Genomic DNA, 25,932 nt, shown 5'->3' with positions numbered 1-25,932 from the left:
AAATGTTTGGAAAAATCATCCCTTGGCACAACTCTACCAAATATCTAGGAGTTCATCTTGACAAATGTCTGAATTTCAAGACACACATAAATAGTATCTCCACCAAAGCAAGTCAGACCATAGCACAGCTATATCCACTTTTGAATAGGAACAGCTTCCTAAGCATAAGCAACAAAATTCTCCTTTACAAATCAATAATCAGACCACAACTAACTTACGCTTCTCCAACCTGGGGACACACAACTAAAAGCAACATCAACAGGTTATAGACGATCCAGAACAAATGCCTGAGAATGGCATTTAATGCCGCTTGGTTCATGAGAAACCTCCAGTTACACCAGGAAGCCAACCTTCCGGATATCAACACCTACATGACAGGCATTGCAGAAAAATTCTTCACAGACACAGATAATCACCCAAATCAGTTAATTCAACAGGCAGTAGACTACAAACCCTCAGATCATTTCAAACATAAAAAACCAAAATCCTCCATCGCAAGATAAAGCTAATACAGCTTACAGTGCTCACAATGAGCGGGTAATTACCCACAATAATCCTTTCATACACAAGCTAAAATCAGATGAAGGGATAAAGACGATCAAGGACTCGGTCCATCTCCCAAAGAAGTTCCAAGCAGTGGCCCGCACACTCACAGACATGCATATATATATATATATATATATATATATATATATATATACGCCAGTTTCTTATCAGTGCAAATAGGGAAAATGTCGTCCTTTTTTATTCAAAAGGGTTTAGAAGAATTTCCCAGATATCCTGAAAACTACATTCCAGTGATTTTTTTTTTTTTAAATGCTGAACTATTCTAAAAGTGTTATATCAGAGTAGGAGCTTCTTAATGTTCCATATGAGGAGGTATCTTTTGAGCTTATACACCATCTGTCCAAAAAGAAACTGAACTTTTCGAAAATAGAAGAAACCAGTGGCGCCACCTGTTGTATCTTTTTGTTGTCAAAAGCGGCAACCTTCATTAGTTTTGTGTCAACTGTTTGACATTTGTTTCATTAGAAGCTGAGTTATAGTGCCAAGAGTGGCAGTGTATTTTGATGAACAGTTGGAAAATGAGTTTCAAACAGAGAGCTGCGATTGACTTTTGTGTTAAACTTCGTAAAAGTGTTACCGAAATGCATCAAAAAGCATACATACGGTGATGAATGCTTATCCTGTACTCAAGTTTACGAGTTTCTGGATAAAGCGATTTCAAAGTGGTCGTGAGACGCTTCAGGACGACGAAAAGCCGTCCAAAAACTGGACCGAGCGAAGTTAACATCCAAAAAGTGTGCGATTTCATCAAAGTAAACCCAAAATCAACTGTGCACAGCATTTTGACCGAGAGTTTGGGCCTTCATAAATTGAATTCGTGACTTGTTACCCACAAGTTAACCGATGACCAAAAAATGTATCAAATTGAACACTGCAAGGACCTCATTAAAACTGCTCGTAAGAACTCAGAATTCCTTGAAACTATTGTTACTGGTGAAAAAACATGCTCAAAATGTTACTGGTGACAAAACGGGCTCGTACTCAAAACACCGTTTTGAGTATGAGTTCGAAATAAAGCAAGCGCCAGAGTGTTGAATGGAGACCACCAAAAGAGGGCATCTGAAAAAAAAAGTTGCTTGGAGAAGTCAAAAGTAAAGACAATGCTGATTTGTTTCTATGATTCCAAGAGTATTATTCACAAAGAATTTGTTCAGCCTGGCTAAAACGGTCAATGGTGAGTTTTATCTCGAAGTTTTGAAGCCATTGATAGCGAGAATTCGTCGTGTATGGCATGAATGTCATGATGCAGGCACTGGTCACTTTTGCATGATAATGCACCATCTCATCATTCGAACATTATGAGACAGTTTTTCAGCAAAAACCAAGTTTGTGTTTTGGATCACTCGCCGTATTCACCTGATTTAGCACACTGTGACTTCTTTCTCTTCCCCTGACTTCATTTGCCAATGACAGGAAAGCGATACGTCACCATTTAAAACTTTCAAGGTGTGTTGAGGGTTGTGGCAGTAACCACGACCCTCAACAGTATCTCAAAAACAGATATAAAAACTTATTTAACGAATTAATTGACCATGCTAAACGCTGTATCGAAGCTGAGGGAGAGTATATTGATTGAAATAAATGATTTGAATAATTATAATTGGCCTGTGTTTTATTTTCTATCAAAAGTTCAGTTTCTTTTCGGACAGAGGATGTAGATCAAGGGGTGACATGTATGAGGTGCATCCTAATATGTAGGCATGGTCACTTGGTTCTGTCCAGGAATATCATCGTTGCTTTTGACACGCATCCAAACCTCCATTATCAGGATACCTCAACTCTCCTGTTAGGTTCTACATCCTTAATCCACTGAGATGGTTTAAATGTCAGAAATACAGACATAGACAAACTGCTAGTTGTCTTCGCCACCTGTGCTCAAGGGACAATAATCTTGCTCAGAAAAGATTTATTATCATAGCAGTATGCCTATTACCATCAGATAATTTCAGCATACCTGAACTTTATGATAGTCTTTCTCTTTTGGCCAACCTTTCTCTTTATGATAGTTTTTCTCAGTTGCCCAACCTGTTAGGAACTTGCTCTTGAAAGAGCTCCTAAAATGATCCCTCTAAATGAGAACCCACTTATCAAGAAAATTATGGCAAGGATATCACTGAAATAAAAACAACAGAGACCATAGGAAAAAAAAAAAATAGATACCTCCGTATCCACCAAATGAAAATTAAACCTAAGAACTGATCTGGGTGTATCTGATGACTATTAAACTTTTCCAGAGAAAGAGATGGACATTAGTTGTCCATACTTCCCAAAATCAGTTGATAAACATCTGCCATATAATGGTAAGCCCTCAACTTCTTGGAAATCTAAGTCAATAAAGCAAAAATAAAGAGTTTTTTTACAGTGAAACTATTGTTAATGCACCAGAATATTGAGGGTATCAAAGTTCTACCAAAACATAAACCAGTTTGTTTCTGTCTGCAGGAGACACATTTAAACTCTAGTGAGAATCCCACATTAAAGCATTTTCTATAATTTCCTGATCATTTCAGGCAATGCATTTCACTTACCAGTCACTCTTCATGCAAAGAACTTGCTTCTCACTCCCCTGCTCATGCTTTCCTTATACAGCTTCCATTAGTTCTACCCTTGCCTCCCTCCACTCTATGAAATGTCTTCTTCACATTAATTTGGTAACCACCACCACCCCTCACCAACTTATGTTTCCATCTTATTCCCCCTCTCTTCTTCTATTCACAAGGCTCTGTAAGTTACATTTTCTCAATCTCTTGTTATATCTGACATTACATAGACCTGACACTAACTTAGTAAACCTTCTCTGGACCTTCTTCAGTACATCCTCATTCCCCTGAAAACCACGTGACCAAAGCTGTGCATAGGAGTCCATGTGTGACCTGATCAAAGCCTTAACAGAGGAATCATAACCTCTTTGCTGTCCTCATTATTGCCGTAATTCGTTGGGATGTTCTTACAATTTTGGCACTGTGATTCTTAAACTTCAAGTCTCTGTTTACTATCACTCCTAGATCTCCCATCTCCTCCACTGCCTTCAAAATTTCTCAATTAATTGTATACTGTGCATCCCAACTTTGCCTACCAAATTTCAAGACCTTGCACTTTGCAATATTAAACTGATAGCTCCAATCATTTGCCTACCCACATAGTCTATTCAGATCACTCTTGCCAAGCTACGTCTTCTCTACTTTTCATAACTCGTCCCAACTTTACATCATCAGCAAGCAGCTGCACATCTACATTTAAACCAATCCCAATATCATTAACATACAAGTTAAACAATAATGGGCATTGATTATTGTCCAAAGCAGATCCCTGTGACACTCCACTAGTCACCTTCCTCATTTGGGATACCATTCCTCCATATACAGCTTGCTGATGCCTGTCTGACAGCCAATCAGCTATCCAGCTTACTAGTCTGTTACCTGATCCCATCTGTTTCAGTTTAGCTACTAGCTTGTCATGTGACAGTCTATCAAAGGCCTTTGAAAAATCTAAGTACACCACTGTACATGCATCTGCTTCTTTATTGAGTGAGTTTGTCACCTTGTAATACATAAGTAGGTTTCTGAAATATGACCTTCCCCTAACAAACCCATGCTGACCATCATAAAGAATACTGCTTTTATCAACCCACTTCTAAATCCTAGTCCTCACCATCTTCTCTAATACCTTAACAACATCTCCGAAACACACAGATTGGCTTATAATTTGTAGCGTTAATCTTATCCCTCCTCATTTGTGAAGTGGAATATTTTTTCCCACTTTCCCCTTGGGATTGATCTGTTATAAGATGCATGTTAAATAGTTGTGCTAAAGGTGCCATTAACCATGCTAGGTTAAAATGTCTATAGACGTCAAGGTTATCATGGATGCGAAGTGCATATTGAAATTGTAATACCATTGATATTACATTGAAATATATGATGGATACGAAGCATATGAGGATGCGTATTTTATCCATAATGGCCGGTTAGGTGGTTAATTCCATAGGGTATTCTCTCGAGATACATGGTGATATACTGTCAAATCCTACTATCTTATTAACATAAAGTTTGCTTAATTCCTCATATACCTGCTCATTCACCATTGGTCCCTCTTCCACCATGCATTCTACACTCCAATTTCTCCTGATGTTGCCTTCATGAGGATGAAATACACTGATAAACTGATTATTGAATAATTCAACTATATCCTCCGCACTGGTTACCAATCTGCCAGTGTCATCAACTAGCATCATCATACCACAGTCATTTTCCTTCTACTTGCCAAATATCGAAATAACTCACTAGGATTTCTTAACTTGATTGGCTAATTTCTTCTCATAATCCACTTTTGTTGGCTTTACCAAGTTACCTTCTTGGCCTACTCTTTTCGCTGTACTCTTCATGCAACTGATCATTACCATCATTCATCTTATGTTGCTTTCACAGTGCCTTCTTCCAGATTTCACACTGGGCCAGCATGGTTGGCCGAGTGGTTAGCGTATCCACTCTCCAGCCAAAATGCTGCGGGTTCGAATCCTGCCATGGGCTTGGATGTTTGTGATTGTCTGTGAAAATACTAGTGGTTGTGGTTGGCGATAGATGGCATTGGTGTAGTTGTGGTTTGTTGTAGTTGGTGGATTGAGTGGTGGAGACAGAGAGCTGTAGAGTAGGCGTCCTCCCTCGATAAGTCCTTGGACTCCCTGGAGGTTTCACGTAATAATAATCTCTTCATTCATCCATTTTACTCCTGCCTTGTTAGCCTTTTCACCTTTGGAATAACTCGCACATTGCCCTTAAATAACTCTTGATGAATGCTCATGCAGTGTCTGTATCCTTCCCACTCAGCTCCTCTTTCCATGCTATAGCTCTCCTAAGCTTTCCATTATCACCAGCCTTGTAGTTCTACAGATATCACTTCTTTATAGAAGTTTTCATGTGACTGGCCACAACCCATGTGATCACTTTATGATCACTCTCTCTGCTCTTACTTCTCATATCTCAATTATCCTGTTCATTCATACTTTGTACACCTCCTCATCCACTACACCAGGAGAAGATTACACATCCCATTCCTAATTACATCCTCTGATAAGTATATCTAAACCTCTTAACCCTCATGTTCCCTCTGTTATGTACTTCCTAAGATTGTTGTCTCTTAAGAACTCAAATTCATTCTCCTTATTCCTGATGCTATTTCTTCATTCTAATCAATATTCTTATAGTTGAAATCACCCATAATGATCATCCTTTGCTTGCTAACTAATCAAGTTGCCTTTGTCTTTTACATTTCTTTGTCTCCACCTTCTACATTCCCTGGCCTGTAGCAACATCCCACCAAATATCTCATTCTATTCGATCTCTATTTCCCACCGCACTGCTTCAAAACCACCTCTAATTTTTTCTCCTTATATCTCAACCTTGAAAAGACACTACCATCACTATCATCAGGATCCCCCCCCCCCCTCCTTCTTGCCTTTCCTGTCTTCATGAAAACATCATATCCTTTCATTTCTATCTGCTGATATTTTGCCCCACATTCTCCTGAATTTATCCAACCATATTTCACTTATTCCAGCTATTTTAAGGCACATAAACTTAATCAACAGTTTCATTTCCCTTATTTCTGACACTCCTGGCATTTGTAAACAAACAATTCATTTCTACTCATGCTGTTCTTTGTCTGTGGCTTCTCCTCACCTTCTCTTGTCTGCTGATATTTTGCCCCACATAGACTCCAGACTAATCCCACCAATGTATTTCTGACCATTCCATTCCTGTGGTGACCATCCACATTTGTGCATTCATTACCATTTTCAGAATCCACTCTCCTTACACCAGGTCCCACTGATTTCCCTGACCCACCCTGTTTCCCCTGTCCAATTTGCTTTTCTGTTCTCACATCTTCTCCATTCACAACTACATCATTTTTATCTAGCCCACTCTCCTGCTTATTCACATCTTCTTTGACTTCCACTAATTCTTTCCAGCAGCAACCTTCCCAAATGACTCAGAGCTTCCAAAACTATTCAGATGCAGTCCATTTCTCTTATTCAGTTCCATTTGTCCCTCAAACTCATTCTTTATGTTCACATACTCCTTTCTCTTCACATATTTCCACTAACATTGCATTGAAGATCTTTGCTCTTTGCTGCAGTTCATCATTGTCATACCTGGGCAACACACCAACTATCCTTTCTACCACACTGTTGTCTTTCACTCTCCTCAATAATCTGCTGATATCTCATCTCACGTTCTTTCTATGCCCAATCAAATCATTTGTTCCAAACTACAACCACTAATTCCTTCACACTCTTACTTCTCATACCGCAATTACCCTGTTTATTCATACTTTGTGCACCTTTTCATCCATTACACCTTTTATGATAAAATCTCCATAAACTACTATTCTTGAGTCATTCACTTCCTCTTTCTCTCCACTATCTTTTTATTTTTTTGCACACACACTTAATTTCATTCCTCCTCTTAATTGTTTTTTTCTTCAATTCTTACATTCCAGCAGTTGCTTCCACTATTGCTTTGACAGTCAAACTTTCTTCTATTTCCACAATCATGCCAGCTCTTGCTTCCTCAGTCAGCTATGCTTCCACGATTATGCAAATTTATCAAAGACTTTGCAGAATTCTTTGGTAAATTAATGCAGCTACACTTATTTAGGTTATGGGAGTGCATTATAGTCAGTGCTTATTCTAAAAGTAGTCTCTCAAACTCAGCAACTTCTATGCAGCACAGTACTCTTCTGTGCTGCATAGTAGACCACACTCAGAATAGCCTGCATGGCAGGCTATTCTGAGTGTGGTCTACTAGTCCATGCTGTGGATATTCTGGCTTGTCATTATGACAAGCCTGTAACTTGATCTACTATGGACAGACTGACAAGTCTGTTCAAAGTTGACTAAGCTGCACGCATGTAACTTTAACACTTCGTGATGCACAAGTGCATTAAATTGTTTTTTAACTTAGGAAAAGCAGATGGCTTCTAATTGAATGTGTGGTTTAAATGTGGCATGGAGTTTATGATGAACTTTACCTATCTTTTAAGATGTATGCTTGATGTTAAGGAATGAGAATAGTTTTGTTGTGATTTTGTGTTAGATGAGGGAGGAATATGGACATTTCATATTTTGCATTTTATCAGGTTTTTGTAACCATTGGCTAACAAAGTGTGATGAAAACAGTTTTATGGCAAAAGCTGTCATTATAACAAATGGCTTCATCTCTATGTGTTTGATACATGCCTTTGGGATGGATGATGTGCTCTACCCTATTATGTAAGTGATTTCCATTGTATATTAGGTTGTTTGTAAACAAACAAAAAAAAAGATATGAACCATAGAAAGTGATGTAACTACTACGCATAAGAAGAGAGAATGATGGTTATTTAATTGCACAAAAAAAATTACCTAAAAATATATCTGAGTTCTACCCATGGGGGTCAAATAGCAAAGACAATAATAAATTTAGTTTAATCCTTTATCCAAGTGTGAGCAAACAAAGTTTGCGCCTGAAAGTATCTTCAGGACTGGGGTAAGGTGGTACAACACCAGGAAACTCGTTGCAAAGGTGGAGCAAGTATGAAATTGGTATTTCATATTTGTTAAAATATGAAATACCAATAAATCTACGGAAGTTTAGCACAACAGTAACGTTTCAACTTCTTAATGATTTCTTTGAGATAAGAACTTGTTTTGAGTAATCATTTATGCACTTAAAATTATTATTCACAACTATTAGTTCCAACAATTACAAAAGTATTAATTATTAAAAAATTAAAACCATACCATGTTAAACCACCCTGGATATACTGAACTACAAAAATTCACAAATTTATCTTGCAGTTGAAAGCAAAGACAAACAGATCATTTATGAACTGGCCAAATACTTCACAAAATTACTCTCCTCCACCCTTTCTCGGGGCAACTTACCCCTATATTAAAAATTTTATTCACTTTAAAACTTTAATTTAAAAAAATCTCATCCTAAGAGATTTATACATCATGATCAGCTTTGATATCACTTCTCTTTTCAGCAATGTGCCAGTCACAAAGACCACTGACCGGATTAGGCCATGATTACCCTCTGACAAACCTGAATTATTCCAATTCACCGTATATTCAAGTTATTTTACGTGGAGAGGAAAAATATGCAAAACAGAAATGCAACAGACTTTGCCACAACCAGCCAGTTTCTATACAGAACACGTAGAGATCAAAACACTCAATACTGCAACACTCAAATAGTCTGACATTATCTTTGCTGAAAGTTTTTTTTTTCTCACTTGGTTAGACTATAATAAATTTAGTTTAATCCTTTATCCAAGTGTGAGCAAACAAAGTTTGCACCTGAAAGTATCTTCATGACTGGAGTACAACACCAGGCAACTCATTGGCAAAGGTGAAGCAAGCCAACATCACTCCTATCTCAGTATCTCCTATAATGCAAAACACCTCTCCTTGCGGATATGTATAATGTTATGTATTAAGGGAAGGGCCACTACCCAGACTAGTTTCGACCTTTATTGAGGTCTCTTCAGTGGGAGGTAGGCCCAAGTGGAGATACCAGGCAGAAGCATTAGCAAGGTCATCTCTACCTATAGGAGTTGCCAATTTAATAAAAAGGTGGCACGCCGTTTGGCAACTCCTATAGGTAGAGATGACCTTGCTAATGCTTCTGCCTGGTATCTCCACTTGGGCCTGGCTCCCACCGAAGAGACCTCAATAAAAGTCGAAACTAGTCTGGGTAGTGGCCCTTCCCTTAATGCATAACATTATACATATCCACAAGGAGGTGTTTTGCATTATAGGAGATACTGAGATAGGAGTAATGTTAGATGACTTTTTGTTGTTATTATTGAACTCCATGGAGATAGACTCATTGCAGGGAGACCCATGCTAACCTTAATACACACATTACCTATCATATCTCTCCTTAAACTTGTTCACTGTTAGAGCACTTACAACTAATTCTGGTAATCCATTTCACTCACTCATTGCTCTCCAATGTTTTGACTAGTTAGCAGGTTTTTCAATATCAAAGTAATCCCTTGAGCTATTTTGCCAACTTTTGCAATATGAACCTCAACTCCCTGTCCCTCATTACTACCAAGAGATATTAAACTGACAATCATTATCCTTTTCCCATAGTGCCAATATATTTAAATCATCCTGCAGGATATCTACATCAACTTTATCATCAATCATCCTCCTCTTTTGCATCATCAGCAAACAATTGAATATATACCCACCTTTAAATCTTTCCATATATCATGAATATACAAATTAAAGAGTAGTGGTCCTAGTGCAGAACCTTTAGGTATTCAACTAGTCACCCTCAATTCTCCTAGATTCCACTCCACCATATATTACTCTATGGTATCTGTTAATCAGCCATCTCCAATCCATGATACCAGCTCCATATCCATTCCCATTTGCTCCAACTGTTTGTTCCAACTATCCATCAACTTAGCTCCAACCATTTGTAATAGTTTTCTCTGCAGTTTTATCTAATTCTGCTGTCACTATTATAAAGCATTGATAAATACACGACATACCTTTGACAAAGCCATGCTGTCCACTATAGAGTACTGTATTACCATTCACCCATTGCTGGATTTTACCTTTAATTATCACTCCTGAGATACTCCATAGGTTGTATAGTTTATAGTCTGCAATTTGCTACCTCTGTCTTGGGGTAATATAGTTCAATTTCATAGAGGTGGCTCTATGAAATTGAACTATATTACCCCCTCTTTTCTCACTCCCTTGGAATCTTGCCGGAGGTGTGATTGAACAATTTCGTCATAGGCACTACCAGTTCTCTTGCACACATTTCAACATGCTATACAGTTCTACTTCTGCATTCACATTGATTTTATATATATATATATATATATATATATATATATATGCTAAGCACCTCATGTTAATCTACCTCAAAATCAATATATCTACATTCTATACATGGAGTCTACTGCCAGAAGAACTAAAGATAGAATTTGTGGTTAGTGAGAGAGTCATCTATCTTCAAAAAAGTTAGTGCTAAAACCTGAGGCATAGCTGGGGAGGAGTGGACTGCCCCAGGCAGCACTTTGAACTTTTGCAGTTAATTCTAAAATGCAATCTCAATAACTCATTCCCAAATATTGTAATACCACTCGAATTTTCCTCACAATTGCCGTCAGTGTTGCTAGTTGTAAGAGGAGTTTTTCAAAATAAAATTGATTAATAATTACCTACATTACTATGAAATAGATTTTGCCAATGTCATCGACGCTTTTGCTAACAGAAAAGCAAGAAAAATAACATTTCAGAATGTTGAAATTAAAGTTTTACTTCAAAAATAAACATGCCGTTTTAATTTATTTCCCTATACGTCATTTTGACTTTTTGTAGTATTTTTGGTGTGTATTGAGAGGGGCAGCAAAAACTCTAACTACACCACTGGCTAAAACAGTGTACTTTCTTTGGATGAGAAGCGATAGATGTTAATGGATTAATTATTTATTTATTTGGCATAGAATGTCATTGAGTTATAGGAGGAAGGTTGTGGAGGGAAGCAGAGGCCCTGTGGTGTCCAAGCATTGAGAGAGAAATGTGATAAAAGTAAACTGAGCTTGATGAGAAGGCCTCCCTCAAGAACAATCATGTCATTGTCTCCACACTTTTAGTGGAGAGGCTTGCTTCCATGATGTTGGGATCTACCCAACATCATGGAGGCAAAAGTTTTTAATAATTGAAGATTTGGAACAGAAGACTTATTACTAATCAAGCTACGGAGAAATTTTCCGATCTTCCAAATGAACAGAGGAGTCATGCAGTTGAACACCATGTGGTATAGAACTAGAGATTTGCCCAATTCGTTTGAGTTGTCAGAAAAGATTGATGCCAAAAGGTGATGGTACCATACATTGTGCCATCAGGTGAGAAAAATGGAAACATAGAATGGTAGAGGTTGCATCCAGTGACCTTCATGAGGACCAAAAGGCTGAACTTCATATGACCAGAAGGCAAGTGATTGTGCATTTGGACATTGCAAAGTCTGCTTTGGATTAATATCTGTAAGTGGCACTGCACATCAATGATTGTATCTTGATGTGGAAGTGTGCTTTCATGGAATTATGCTGTTTTTTTTAGTTGTGTTGCTTGGTGAAATGGAAAATTTATACAGCAGGGATATACAGCACATTAATTGGTTGTTTTGGATTTACAGTTGAAACAGCTAAGGTTATGAGGCCAGCGTATCTGTAAATTGTGTGTTCTTATTGGTTTGCCCAGTTTTTTCAGGATGAAAAACCAGTTCTGTGGAGGAACTGGTCCTATATCCTCCATATGGGACCAGCTGGCTCATCTTTGCTGTTGAAAAACCTTCACATTGCCATGAAGAAGGTAATGTCAACTTGGTAGAGTAAGCAACAGCAGGAATATTTGCCAGCTTATCTGGAAAGCTAGTTAGATGCAGTCCTGTGTACCAAGTCTAGACTTCTGAAACTGCTTTACTGCTATACACTTGGAGGAGGTACTTGCAGCATATTTAATTGCTACAATATGTTGAGCATGTACAGCAAGACTGCCCTTACAATTATCCTCACATTTATCCTTACATTCATCACACACACACACACACACACACACACACACTGAAATTCTCCATCAGTGAAAATAGGGTTATCTCAACTACCTGTTAGGCTCTATATCCCAAACAGTTTATGCTGCTTAAAGTGTCATCAGTATGGTCATTCTCAGGCTGCCTGTCGCAGCTCTATCTTAGCTAGATATGGCATATTATATTAGTGTGATTATGCTACATGAAACTGATTAGGTTAGTGATCTTGGTTTTCTGGTGAATAGGAATTTGAAGTTCAAAGGTCACATAGTAAAAATTGCAAATACAACTCAGATGGTAATTGAGATGTTGAAATGAACCTTGATAGGTAAGGATATTTTATCTCTTTACAAGGCCCTGATAAGACTGTGCCTTCACTACTGTACACAGGTTTTGGTCTTCTTAGTTCGGAGGCAGTAAAGAAGCTGTGGAAAGTTCTGCACTTTTTTGCAGTCAAGGTTAACTCGATAACTGAACAGCTTCTTCCACCTGTAAGTAATGCCTTTTCATGGATGACGTTATCATTTCCTGTCATTCATGCATCACGGAAAGACAGCTGCATCAAGCTGTTGACCATCTTTAAATAGATACTTGCAAATTGGTTCAGATTTTTACCACATATGACTGCTTCTATGTATTTTTGACATAAACATGTTCTTCATTCTGATCCAGAACTAAATTTGGAGAAACTTTAATTCCAGTTGCAAACAGAAGCCAAATTCTTGGAGCTCATGTTTGATAAAAAAACTTTTTCTCCCTTGTGGAAGCTAGCATGCAGATGTTAATTGCTCTACACGACGTATCATACAAATGACGTAAAACCATTGATGCTACTTTCAGGATGGGTGAAGCACAAGTGCTTTTCATATTCCCCTTTGTCTGTAATGAGAGTTATTTGGGAAAGGGAGTTTTGTGAGCAATTGAGCTCGCCCTCTGGGGACAGTCGTTAGCTGTGATCAGTTGGAAGTAGAATAGACTTCGGTCTTTTATATTTGTAGTAATCTGTTTCATTGTAATTGACAGCTTGTACGATCAGCAGGTTTGAATGTGAACTTTACTTGACGAGTTTTTCTGCGAGATCACGAAGAAGGGAGGAGATGTGTGGAATGCCGGTTTCTCGATAAATCTGAATTTCTGATAAACCATTGGGCATCTAGGATCATTCTTAGTCACTTATTTTGGATTCTTTGTAGTTTTGAAATGTTTGATCATGAAGTGTGACTTCATGCTGGTGAGGCATAGGTAATAACTGGACGTATGACCATCCGGTAAAGTAGTAATTTATTTTGTAAGTTCAGTTTGCTCTTGCAGCTGATCATTGGGTAGAGTTGAGCTATTACTTTTGAATGGAGCCAATGAGATTGATATGCTTGTTAAAAAGGAGTTTCTTATCCAGTAGTACCCCAAGATATTTGATCTCTGATTGCCATGGAATCTTTTGACCAGAGAGCAAGATGTCTTCTTTAATGCAGATTAAACTAAATTTATTATAGTCTAACCAAGTGAAAAATAAACTTCCGACATTTTTTTCTAAATCCAGAGTAATTCAATAATAAGGTGGTACACCTGTTGGCAGCTCCTATAGGTAAATATGACCTCTCCTATTGCTTCTGCCTTAATATCTCCACGTTTGGGTCTGCCTCCCACTGATGAGACCTCTATAAAGATTAAAACCGGTCTGGGTAGTGGCCCTTACCTTAATGCATAGCAGTATACATCTCTGCAAGGAGATGTGCTTTGCATTATGGGAGACAAGGAGTGATGAGAGCTTGGTCCATCTTTGCTTGGAGTTGCCTGGTGTTGCACCACCTTACCTCAGTCCTGAAGATATTTTCAGGTGCAAACTTTGTTTGCTTACACTTGGATAAAGAATTAAACTAAATTTATTATAAGGAGTTTCTTATCCAGTAGTACCCCCAAGATATTTGATCTCTGATTGCCGTTGGATCTTTTGACCAGAGAGCAAGATGTCTTCTTTAATGCAGACCTTTCTTCTAGAGAAGAGCATGGCTGAGCTTTTGAGGGGTTCACTTGAATCCTCCAGTTGGTGAACTAATTTTCTAGAGTATTGCTAGGCGAGGGTTGAGAGACCTTGCTAGAATAGTGGTGTCGTCAGCATAAAGGGCTGTAATGGTTGTTCTTCAATTAAGAGGGATGTCTGATATGTAAGTTGTGAAAAGTATTGGGGCCAGAAGAGAACCTTGAGGTACTCCAGCTAGAATTTTGCACCTTGATGAAACAATTCCGTTAAGCTTTACTTGCATGTATCTTTCTCTAAGGTATGAGTATATAAGTTTTACTAGCTTAATTGGGATGTAGTTTGAAGATAAGGCCTTGATGCCAGACCTTATCAAAGGCCTTGGCAACATCCAAAAACACAGCAGCAGTGTGAAGGTGTTAAAACCATGGGTGATGTGTTTTGTTAATCGGTGAATTTGTTGCACTGTGTTGTAAGCGTTGCAAAAACCAAATTGCTCATTTGGAATTATTTTATGTTTGTCCACTGCTAATTGTAGCCTTGTTAGGATGACTTTTTTCTGTTACTTTGCCAAGGTAGGAATGAAGACTAATGGGCCTGTAGCTTTGGAGGAGTTGTGGGTTATTACCAGGCTTTTTCAGAGGGATGATATCAGCAGTTTTCCAATCTGCGGAAAAGTACTAGAATCTTAATATATTCGTTATATTGACTAGAGGAATTATCGCTTTCCTTGGGAGTAATTTTATTATTCTATTGGTGATGCCGTCGGAGCCAGGAGCCTTTTTATTCTTCAATTGGGATATAATATTGATTATTTCTGTTGGAGTAGTAGGGGTGATGATTTCTGAATTATCCTTAGGCTGTGTTAAGGCTTTTCTGACTTGACGATGAACTTTATAGATGAGATTTTCATAAGATGGGATGCATTGATTTTCCAGCTTGTCAATTAGGGCTTCTACTTTTTCTTCATCTGAGTGTGAAAATCCAAGTTTGGTCTTCATAGGGGGAGGGGGGTTGTCTTTGTACGAAGAGATTTTAGAAATTTCCACATGGAGTTATCTTCTGGGTTGATTTTCGTAAGTTTAGATTCCCATTTGGAATTCTTGTGTTTCTGGAGAGCTTATCGAACCTGTCTGTTCCAAGTTGTTTAAGGTTGTTTTATCCTGTGGGGCTCTGGTGTTGTGATATCGCTTTCTGGCTTTGTTTTTAGTCCTAATGAGATCCATTATCTCTTCCGGAATCCAACTGGACGTGTAGAAGACACACAGTAGTTTGTGTGACTGATGTTATTGTTGTGCTGATTTGTCTAGTTAGGTGCTTACAGCTAAGTCTGTCTTCCTTTTTGCAAATGACAGGTGGGCCGATGTGGTCTGAGAGAACCTTAGCTTATCCCATGCTGCAAAAGTATGTTGAGGAGAGAGCTGATCTTCGGTACCTAGCTTGAGCTGGATGGGATTATGATCTGAATTAAGCTCTACTAATGTCTCCAACTGATATTGATATCTGATGTTCCTGAGGATAACTATGTCTAGTACATTAGAACTTCCTGATGGGCTGTAGTGGGTGGGCTCAGTAGGTCCAGCTACTATTGATGAGTTGAGTGATGTGTAGTTAAATAAAGTACAGCCTTTGGGGTTGATTGACGAACTGAACGAAGCTGTATGTTTGGAGTTGAGGTCTCCTGCTATAATTATGGAATCCGTGGAGCTGAGGATGGAGTCTAAATCTGATGTCAAAAGTGGAATGCTGGGAGGATTGTACACTGCATAGATTTTTAAGTTTATCTGCATTGTTTGTGTGCACCTCCATACCTGTCACCTCAAGGTTTAAAGTTTGAGGGTTGGTTAATACATTGGGGCTTAAATAGTTTTTAATAAAAATGGTTGTGGTGCCACCACTCAAGTTAAGTCTGTCTCCTATATAGAATATAACCTCTAAATCTTGGGTTGTTTGATGGTCTGAGGTGGGATTCACTGATCCAGATTATGTCCGGATTGTATCTCTTTGCAGATTCTTGCAGCTCAAGAATTTTATTTATCAAGCCATTAGCATTCCATGCTATAATCATGAGGGAGTTTGGTTTCAATTTTTTAAACATTATAGAGAGCTGTCAATATGGATCGAGTTTTTAGATAAATTCTCTTTCTGGAAGATGGTGAGGTGCTTGCTTTGCTGAATTCATGCAGCATTGTGCAAGTGAGGCGGTTAGAGCTGATGTTAATTTGGAGCTTGTTTGCTCTTGAGATGAAGGAATCTGAGTTCGTGCCACTTCTGCATAAGATTTGGACATCGATGAAGGTCGAGTGCCTTACTGTGCTGCTGAATGTGAAGCATTTCGATCTGTAGAACGACCTGCTTGGTTGTTTATGGTGTCATTGCATGGGGGAGCATGGTTTAACTCTTGCTGACCCACGATTTTTTGGGTAGAAAAGGTACCCCTTGTAATTAGCAGGACGTGGTCCTCTACAGTTAGCACAACAGGCTGGTGTGGATCTTGGCTTGGCTTGGTGCAGGTGTTGGTCTGGTGTCCCTCCCCACATTTCAGACATCTGTAAGCAGCTCTGCACAGCTTTTGGGCATGCCCAAATTTTTGGCATTTGTGACATTGCCCTGCTGATGCCTTCTTCCTTAGAGGCTCGGTTGTGATTTTGAGCCTGCAGATATCTGTCATTTCATATATCCTTTTCTGTGTTGCTGATTTCGACCAACACCAACGGCATTGGCCTTTTATCAGATTTTAGCATCCTGCTGACTTTGATTGGGGTCAGTCCTTGACTGATGAGGTCAGCAGTGATCTCATCAGTTGTGATGCCCTCAGCAACCCCTCTAAGCACCACTTTAAAAGTTTTCTTGATTGCTAGCACGAAGGTATGGAAGGGCAATTTGGAGTTGTCCAACATTTTCGTCATCTTACGATAATCTGAAACAGTAGTAGGATGAATCTTTACACCATTATCAGTATTTCTTGCCCTGGAGAAGTTGATGTTTTGTTCTCCTAGGGACCTTGAGACTGATGTCTACTTCTCTTTATCTCGGAGGATAACTGGAGGGACCTTTTCTTTTCTATCTTGGGTAACTTGAGTATCTTGTGTTGCTACATCCTCTTCCATATCATCTTCAGATATTCTTCGTCTTTTATTTGATTGTTCCTCCTGCGAACAATCGTCCTGTCGTGGAGTCTTTGGAGGTGGAAATCTTCTTCCGTGTCATTAGCCTGAGTGAAGAGATTCAGACAGCCAGGATATTCTGTATCTTTTACGTTCTCCATTATTGCACACTGTCAAAGAATACTCAGGTGACTAGATAATCCTGTAGAATTTCGAGGTCCACTGACAAATCCCGTACACGCACACACTCGTGTGTCTACCAGCAAAACAGTATTTGTTAGAATTTATGATGCCCTAATAGCGGGGAAAAGGAGTGTCAGGATCTCACTTGGGCACAGAGCAAAAACCTACCTTCCTAAAGTACCATTAATCCACCACTGGTCCTCTTTGCGGGTGGAGCCTACACGGCCATCAGACCTTGTGCATATTTCATGCAGAGGGAGACAGTAGGTTTCGAACTGTGTTAGCTCCAGTGCAATGTGAGATTCCCGAAAAACCTTATATAAAATTCAATCAGGCACAGTCTAAAGTAATACATCCGATCACGTCAAAAGTCAACAAGCAATCTTCCTCAATTCAAATTACGTAAAAAGATAGAAACCTTTTTTTTTTTTAATGTTTTTTGTTTCACCTGTATTGTACACTTATCAGATCAACACTTGATTGAGTCTTGTCCTAAGTCTATGCCTCTGTCGAGGACGATTGTTGGATCCTATCCATCATCAAGCAATAAGAATTGAAGGTTGAGCATTTCGAACTTCACTGTTTCCTGTCCTTTGCGCCGGAGCAAATGGAATAGCTTTTGTCCTTTCGACTTCAATATGGGAATATCATTATTCTCATATGATATTCCCATATCATATGAGAATAAAATAAAATCCTGCCAGACCATACTGCATGGCCAATTATTTTGTCCACGGTGTAAGAATTTGTACAATAATCATGGGACTATCGTGTATGTCCCATTGGTTTGCGAACAAAAACATCCCTACGAGTTCTTGATATCGTTGTAGACAATATTGTACGGACTCCGCTAGTTAAACTGCTTCCGTGATAACTGCCGACATGCAGGTTTTCTTTGTGCACGTTAACCAAACATTCCGCTCACTACTAGCAGCTTTTTCAAGCTCAGAGAAACAAATACACTGATGATTCAAGATCAGAGGTTCAAGTGGGATTTTCAGTTGTCTTTCTAGAGACAGCGTAATATATACTCCGATCCCACTGGAACCGAGAACTTGTACCGCTGAATTGTATGCCACAGAGCTTGTATTAAATTACATAAAATTGAAACGCAACCAAAGGTACATATACAGATCAACAAAGCTCTCTCTCTACAGGCAGTAAGTAGAAACACCGTCTGTTGCTCTCTTAGATCCAACACTTGTTCTCTCGGTTAGGAACGCTACAACTAGACGTGCATTTCTTTTGGATCCCAAGTCATGTTGGATTTAACGGAAACGATGTAGCAGATAGTTCAGCCGGGTGAACTCGTTTGTCAAGATACCATCGTGTACCATTTCTCTACACTGATTATCGGCAGATTATAAAACAATCAGTGGTGTGCTTCATAATAGAGAGATGAACAAACTTTCCTCAAGCCTGAAATTAAATTATGGCGGTCTAGTCTATGCAGAGACCGTAAAGAGGAAGTTGTTCTTGCTTACCTGCTTAGATCGTAGTCATCTTACATACTCCTTCCTATTGAGGATGACATGTCTATATGTGTGTTCTGTAGTTCTTTATCCATAACACATCGTAATCGACAGCCCTTAGTACACGAATAAGAGCCAATCCTGTTTTACTGCTGTTAGTAATCTGAGTCCTGTGCACTCAGATTTTATTAGATTCCTCATGTATTCATTTTGTTCTCAAATTTGTAGACAATTAACGTTTAAGTTTACTTATGCATGTTGGCTCTAAGTAATGGAACATGCCATAGAAAGGGCCAGTCTTAGGGAAGCAACCGCATAAGTTTTTTTTTTATATTTTTTTAACACCTATAATTTTTTTATTAGTTATGAAAAACCACAGTACTTCAATGCTTTCCGTTTCACAAAGAACAGGCCATTTCTACAGAATATTTCATGACATATGGGCTACCCTGTAGAAGTTACAAGTTACATTTTATTTATAAAAATGTTATATATATTTTTTTAAAATATGTGATTGTTTTTACATTTTTTTATTTTATTATTATTTTTTTTTACACTGACCTTTGTATTAGCGCAGTATGACCATTAACTGTTTTTGCGCCACTAAACTTGAAACAAACCAAATCAATCTAGCTAGTTTTAATCCATTTCATTACTGTCTTTTAATGCTAATCATTGCTTATATTTATTATACTTATCTGATTTATCGTACCAATACTCTTTCCATGGCTTTTTTCTTATTTGTTTAATAATTGTATTGTTCTGGCCGTAAGCCTATTATGAAATTTGTTCCTAGGGATAGGATTTAAATTATGTGCGATGACCCTCAGCACCTGCGCCGGATTAAACCCTGTGGAGGCCCCTAGGCAGTCGAAATCTCTCTCCTCCCTCCCTCTCAAATTATCTCCTAATATGTTTTTAATCTTACCAACCAACAATTTTAATAAACCAATTTGATTACACAAAACAAACATTAACAATTATTAATGTTATTAAACAATAATTATTAAATCTTATTAAACAAAAAGTAAGAAATTTTTAATTTTAATAAACAAACAAAACTGAACATTCACTTTCCTCAATTTTTTTATGGTAAAATCTTTCAGGAAAACAGTCTCCCTTATGCAAGACGTCGTATTCAGTGGCCATAATGGTAAGTGAGTTCAGTCGTTCTTGTGTCATTGAAGATCGATGGCAATTTTTCAGTCTGGGTTTGGAGTCGGCGGGAACTCGCGACACACTCACAGAAATCTTGAATTCTGAGGTTCCTCCGCGCGCCCTCTAGTGTGATAACATTAATGTAAAGTTTTCGTTTTTTGAGTTGATTCATTTATTTCCATCTATTGGAAACAATTTAAGAAAGCTTGATTGTAATTTTCTTTCAAGATCAAATCAATATTATTTTGATCCATTGGCGCGGGGCCCCAGAAGGGTTGGGGCCCATAGGCCGGTGCCTACTTTTCCTAGTCTCTCGTCCATTAAATAATGTTTCCCGGTTAATACTTCTTAATTTTCTTATAGTCTGAAGGTTTTTTTTAACTTCCATTCTTGATTCTTTCTAATCTTCGTCTTAAATTGCTCTTCCAAGATCAAATGATTGCAATCGCTGAGGGGGTTCTAAGTTAGTAATATGGTCCACGAATTCTTTTCAAGAATTCATGGACCATAGAAATGAAGTTCAAGGTCCTGTCCCTACTAGTAAGTTTTCCCTTTGTATAATTATCACGAAATCCACTACGGCTGTATTATAAGCTTTTTCGTCAATTTATCGCCTATATTAAAATCAGCCAGTTAAGAATACTTTAATTTTCTATATATGATGCACAAATAGCACTACTTCCTCCACTACGGTAACATACTCCTGCCGTAAAAATGTAGACTACGTGTTTATTTTGCACCACTCTGTCTTCTGTCCCGAATAGGAATTAATGTGTTCATTTGAAAATCCTAACTCAAGCACGTCCCTCCTCTCTTTTCTTTTTCTTCTGAGAATTTTATCATTACCATTATGCACATCGATATCAAGAACTTCATGTATACCTTAAGTATTCTTTGGTATGCCAAAAGTATGCATAGGATTATCATTTGTTACTCTATAAATACGCACCTTACCCTCCTTGCTCAAAATGTAATTATCCCGTCTTTAAATAACATCTCAAAAACAGTTTTTTTTTTTTTAAAAGTCCAAATTTGCAAACAAATTGGTGCCGAACTGTCAGCCCAATTTTCTGTCAATAAAGTTACAAGCCAGTAATGAAATTTCAAATTTCACACACACCTCTTGTACTGTGTTAAAACATTCAAGCACAACAAAACCGAAAGTGTCTTTGATATTCACCTGCAGGGAAACTTTTTGAGTTAAACAGAATTTCAGTAGCTGTTCCTTTTCATTAGGACACTTATTAGCGTAAGGTTTATTATTAAACATACCGAATTACTTTACATAAATTACACAGCCGTAATCGCATTCTTTGCGCGGTTTTCCAAATTTTATTTTCCTAATAAACAATTTTTCTAGAAAGCAAGGTATTGATCTATTTTCCATCATCAGTAATTTTCTGGAGGTCAGAGTGAAAGCAAACTCTTTGCCTTATACGTTGGTGTTATAAATTATATAACTATGAGGAAGTGCAATTCTTGTGTATCAGATATGTGTGCCATCATCTTTCTCACTTTTGTACGACCTATGCATGTCTCTGGTCCGATCTTGACCGAATTGAGCTTTCATAGCTTGATACATTTTATTTGGAAAGTTCTTTATAAAAATGAAGATTCTTCATCCAAAACATGAATCTTTAAGAGTATTTCAACAGAAGGCGATAAGCCCTTTCTCATACTGAGGTGCAGAGCTTTCCTTTTACATAACAAGAAACCGGACAGAGAATACATAAACTTTACAGACAAAAGAAAATACACTTGCGATGCATGTTAGTGGAGAGGCCTCCGCAATGCGCCCGGTACTCCGTGGAGATGCCATGTAATAATATCTGATTTATAGGGATATAACTTGACTAATGACATAATTTAATGTGCACTAATTCCTGTTTTCAATTTTCATCAACTTTTTCTTCGAAAGATTTCACTAAACTCGATTACTGAAGCTTATTTCAGACGAATGCTGCGATACTAATTTTATTGTTTTTCCAATAATTACGTACCATAAAATTTTAGATGCTTTGAGTGTTTAATGAACCTTTTTTTCGCATTTTTCATCCAAGAACTTCATTGTGGACTTACTCTTTCAGTAGACTTCTGAATAGAATATCAGTTCAAAATATTTTGAGAATGGTTCCATTACAGCAAGGTTAATCCTCGCATTTACTCTGTAATAGAGTGGACGAATAGAATGTACCCTATATTCTGTCCGCATGCCAGTTATAAAAATAAAAATAGTGTATGGTTCAAAACTGTTGGATATCTTGATTATGACTGAAGCAAATTAAGGATATGTGGTCAGTGTATTATGACTGTGAATTGCGTGTGATCTTATGGCTGGTCTGCTTGTTTTGTGGAATTAAAAAAAAAACCTAGTTTCTACTGGGAATCCTGCCGTATCCGTTTGAGACCGGTTAACTTACCGTGTTTAAAAAGAAGTCAACAATGTCGCATGTATAAAATATATTTGACTTTTCATTCAAACATTTCTTATATCTATCGTGAATTGTTAATTACAGTAATAACTGTATTATAAAGATTTTTTATATATATTTAGTTCTCGCCGGTGTTCTTTTTTGAGCTGTTTTACTTGCAGGCCGCTAATCTGAAAGAGCGTTTAATTTTTTCCTCACCTTGCTTCTCAGGAAGTTGTTTAAATTGAATTTTCACCACAGTTCGGTTTCATTTTTATCAGCTGATAGTAGGATAATCGAATAATATCTCCAGGAAAATAGTAGCGTTATCTAACGCGAGGACGTGCGACGATGTAGCCTGGTAAAGGTGGCATGGCGGCGGTGCTTTCATGGTTGCGCATGTACGAAAGTGAAGATGTGTAACTGATACAAACAAATAGATGTTTTACGAGATTCTTATAATTATTGATTAAACTTCGTTTAGAATTCTGTATCCGGAAAGAATTGGTAAATAAATTCTGATTACAATATCGGAGAATCGAGCGCAGCCAACAGTGAATTTGACTTGTTATGGAATCGTTTCATTGCTCTCCGAGTGAGTCGGTCACACGTTTGACAGAATGTCTGCGTCAGACGTTACCGAGGCAATCGTTACCCGGTTGTGGAGGATTTAAGAGGCCGGATTCTAAACGTGTCTGCATTGGTATGATTTTTTACCCTCATCAAGAGATGTACTAGTAAATACCTGCAAATGTTATATTCACGTTGATGATACCAAAACGATTCTCACATCGAAATGTGAGAATTAACGAAGTATGTTATTATTATTAGGCATTATTTTCTTTTTATGTTTGTTTCGGTTTTCAAAACGTGAAAAAAAATAATTCACCAGAAAGTTTTGAACAGATGAATTATTCACAGCATTATAATTTTTAATGTTTGATAAGGTAAAAGAAACATTAGATTATTTTAGGAGAATAGACTAGTTTAGTTCCCTGAAATGTTCTTTGCCCTTGTACTTTCTTTTAAGCAGCTTGTTTGTTTTGTTGGTAGATAATGAAAAAGACACACTAAACTTAGTAAGTTCCTACAAATGTTACCTATAATTTCTTAAGTGTTTGGACAAATATTGTGAAACTCTTAATTCATAATTGATAGGATTAGTATAGCATAGGTAATTGATATATTTCAGCAATTTTAGCTCCATAATCTATATATAAAGGTCATAGCTCATAATACAGATTGAACATTAATTCTATATGCATACATGTGGCATTAATGAGATGTGCTTATTATTAAATGTATGAATAAGCCTGAAATTAGTCGGAGATGGTCTGATTATTACATGACACTTTCCAGAATCTTAATGAGTATTCTGTATATATGCTGGAGCATTTCTCAGTGCATTACTCAAATTTTGGAAGTACTCTAATGATTAGTGCAGTTTGCTCTGCTATACAGTGTGTATGATCTAATAAATTAATGCATTAGCATGAATCATATGTATGTTTGTAGCACTTCTAGGACAAACAAAAAACCTATCTGTACCTTTGCAATATTTCTTTAAAAAAAAAACAAAAAAAAACATACTTTCTGATAAAGGAATAATTGACAACATTAGACCTCCCTCCCTTTTCAGCCATTATGATGTAATTGAACATTAGAAACATGCACAAAGATACAACATTATTGTTACTATTTATCATTATCAATTTCCTGATAATTATGTATTGCTGATTATGAATAATTATGTAGTGCTGTAGTAACCTGAACACCCCATAGGGGTGTTCAGGTTACTGCAGCACTACATAATTATTACATTACACATTATTATTAATCTATCAACAATTTTCCTCCAAATCAGTCTATTACTTCTGAGCACTACAATACTAATATTTCATGCTTCTAAGTACAAAATGTTAGTATTGGAGTCAATCCACCTGGACCTTGGTCTTCCTCTGGGTCTCCTTCCTGCTATCTTGGCATCAAACACCTGTTTTGCTAACTTTCCTCACTCATTCCATTTAAGTGACCGTATACTATCTTAGATTAGCTTTGCTGACATATTCTTGAATGCTAATAATGTCAAGTTCCTTTCTAATATCTTCATTTTTAATATGATTCTGCCATTGATGCTATCGGTTTCACTTCTCAGAACCATCATTCATATCTTGTCGTCTCTAGTCTTTGATCAAGTGCTTTATTTCTAACCCAACTCTCAGATCCATAACTTAAAACTGGGTTGAACACACCATTTTCACTAAAAACTGTACCTAAATAGCTGAAATATTTTACTTGTTCTATTAAATCTCCATTCAGAATGCAGCTGAAGTTTTCTATGCTCCTGTCTATTTTCATAGGTTTGGTCTTTTTATTGCTGATATTCGTACCAAATTTGTTACGGCTATTATTCAATTTAGTGAGAGAATCCTAGAAACTTACACTAGATGTTTAGGAGTACATCATCTGCATAAAGCAAAGAGCTAAGTTTGACATCTCCAATTCTAATCCAGGCCTAATGCCACTTTCTTTCATAATGTGATCCATATAGATGATGAATAAGAGTATAGATTATGTGCATCCTTGTCCTGCCCATGATTTTATATCACACCATCTTCATTCAATTCTAATTGCAGACTGACAGTTTAAATATGGACTATGTATTGCTCTGTATAATTTTTCCATTCACCTCATACAAATCAAGTATTTTGAAAAGCTCTACTCTGGGCACTTTGTCATATGCCTTTTCCAGATCTACAAAACTGAAGTACAGATCCTTGTCATATTCCTGCAATTTCTCAACTGTTTATCTTAAAGTTAACTCTGATTTTGAAGGCCTCTATTTTGCCTGAACCCAGCTTGTTCGTCTTCAAGTTTCTTTTTCACAATCATTCTCAACCTCCTTTTCAAGTATGCTTGCGTAAATCTTACCTGGAAACACTTAGTAGAGAGTTTCCTCTGTATTTCTCACATTCAGCTTTATTCCCTTTTTTTATAGATGGTTACTAGGAGAAACCTACTCTGATCATCTGGAATTCGACCTTCTTACCCATCCCTCTGAATTATGCAATGTAGCCATTGCAAAACTTTATATCTCCATACTTAAGCATTTCTGGTCGAATATCATCTACTCAGCTGCCCATTTCCACATCTTAATTTTTTGACTGCTTTTTCTACTTCATGCATTGGTATGTAATCCTCTTTGCATCCCTCTTGAAAATTTTCTAGTGCAGTTCTGTCATTGCTTGGTTTGTGTAACAGTTTTTCAAAGTAATTACTCCAGACATCTAGGATATCCTTATCTTCAGTTTTCATGTCACTTTTATCATAGTTGATTCCTTTTACAGTACTCTCCTGAATTGCTAAGCTTCTTCAATAACCTCCAGAACATTTTGCCACCTTCCTGATATTTAGTTTTCATATTATTACTAAAGTCTTCCCATGACTTTCGTTTAG

At 37.4% G+C, this 25,932-nt stretch overlaps 1 protein-coding gene across 11 annotated transcripts in view; it reads left to right on the top strand.

Moving 5' to 3' along the window:
• The window catches only part of RhoGAPp190 (Rho GTPase-activating protein 190), a 723,033-nt gene that overhangs the window by 34,405 nt on the left and 662,696 nt on the right, over positions 1-25,932 (top strand). The window contains exon 1 of one of the 11 annotated variants that reach the window (XM_090410498.1): positions 20,039-20,060. The exons of 8 other annotated variants lie outside the window; for them this stretch is intronic. The gene's annotated coding sequence lies outside the window, so the exon portion shown is untranslated. Of the gene's footprint in view, positions 1-20,038; positions 20,061-23,018; positions 23,290-25,932 lie in introns of those variants that run through there. 2 more of the 11 variants (XM_090410496.1, XM_090410495.1) reach the window with 2 other exon arrangements.

Source organism: Typopeltis vanoorti, chromosome 20 (genome assembly GCF_054136105.1).
Source record: "Typopeltis vanoorti isolate ZY-2024b chromosome 20, IOZ_Tvanoo_1.0, whole genome shotgun sequence".
NCBI classification, from domain to species: domain Eukaryota; kingdom Metazoa; phylum Arthropoda; class Arachnida; order Uropygi; family Thelyphonidae; genus Typopeltis; species Typopeltis vanoorti.
Note: the sequence above shows the minus strand (reverse complement) of the source record. Positions and strands in the feature narration are given on the sequence as shown.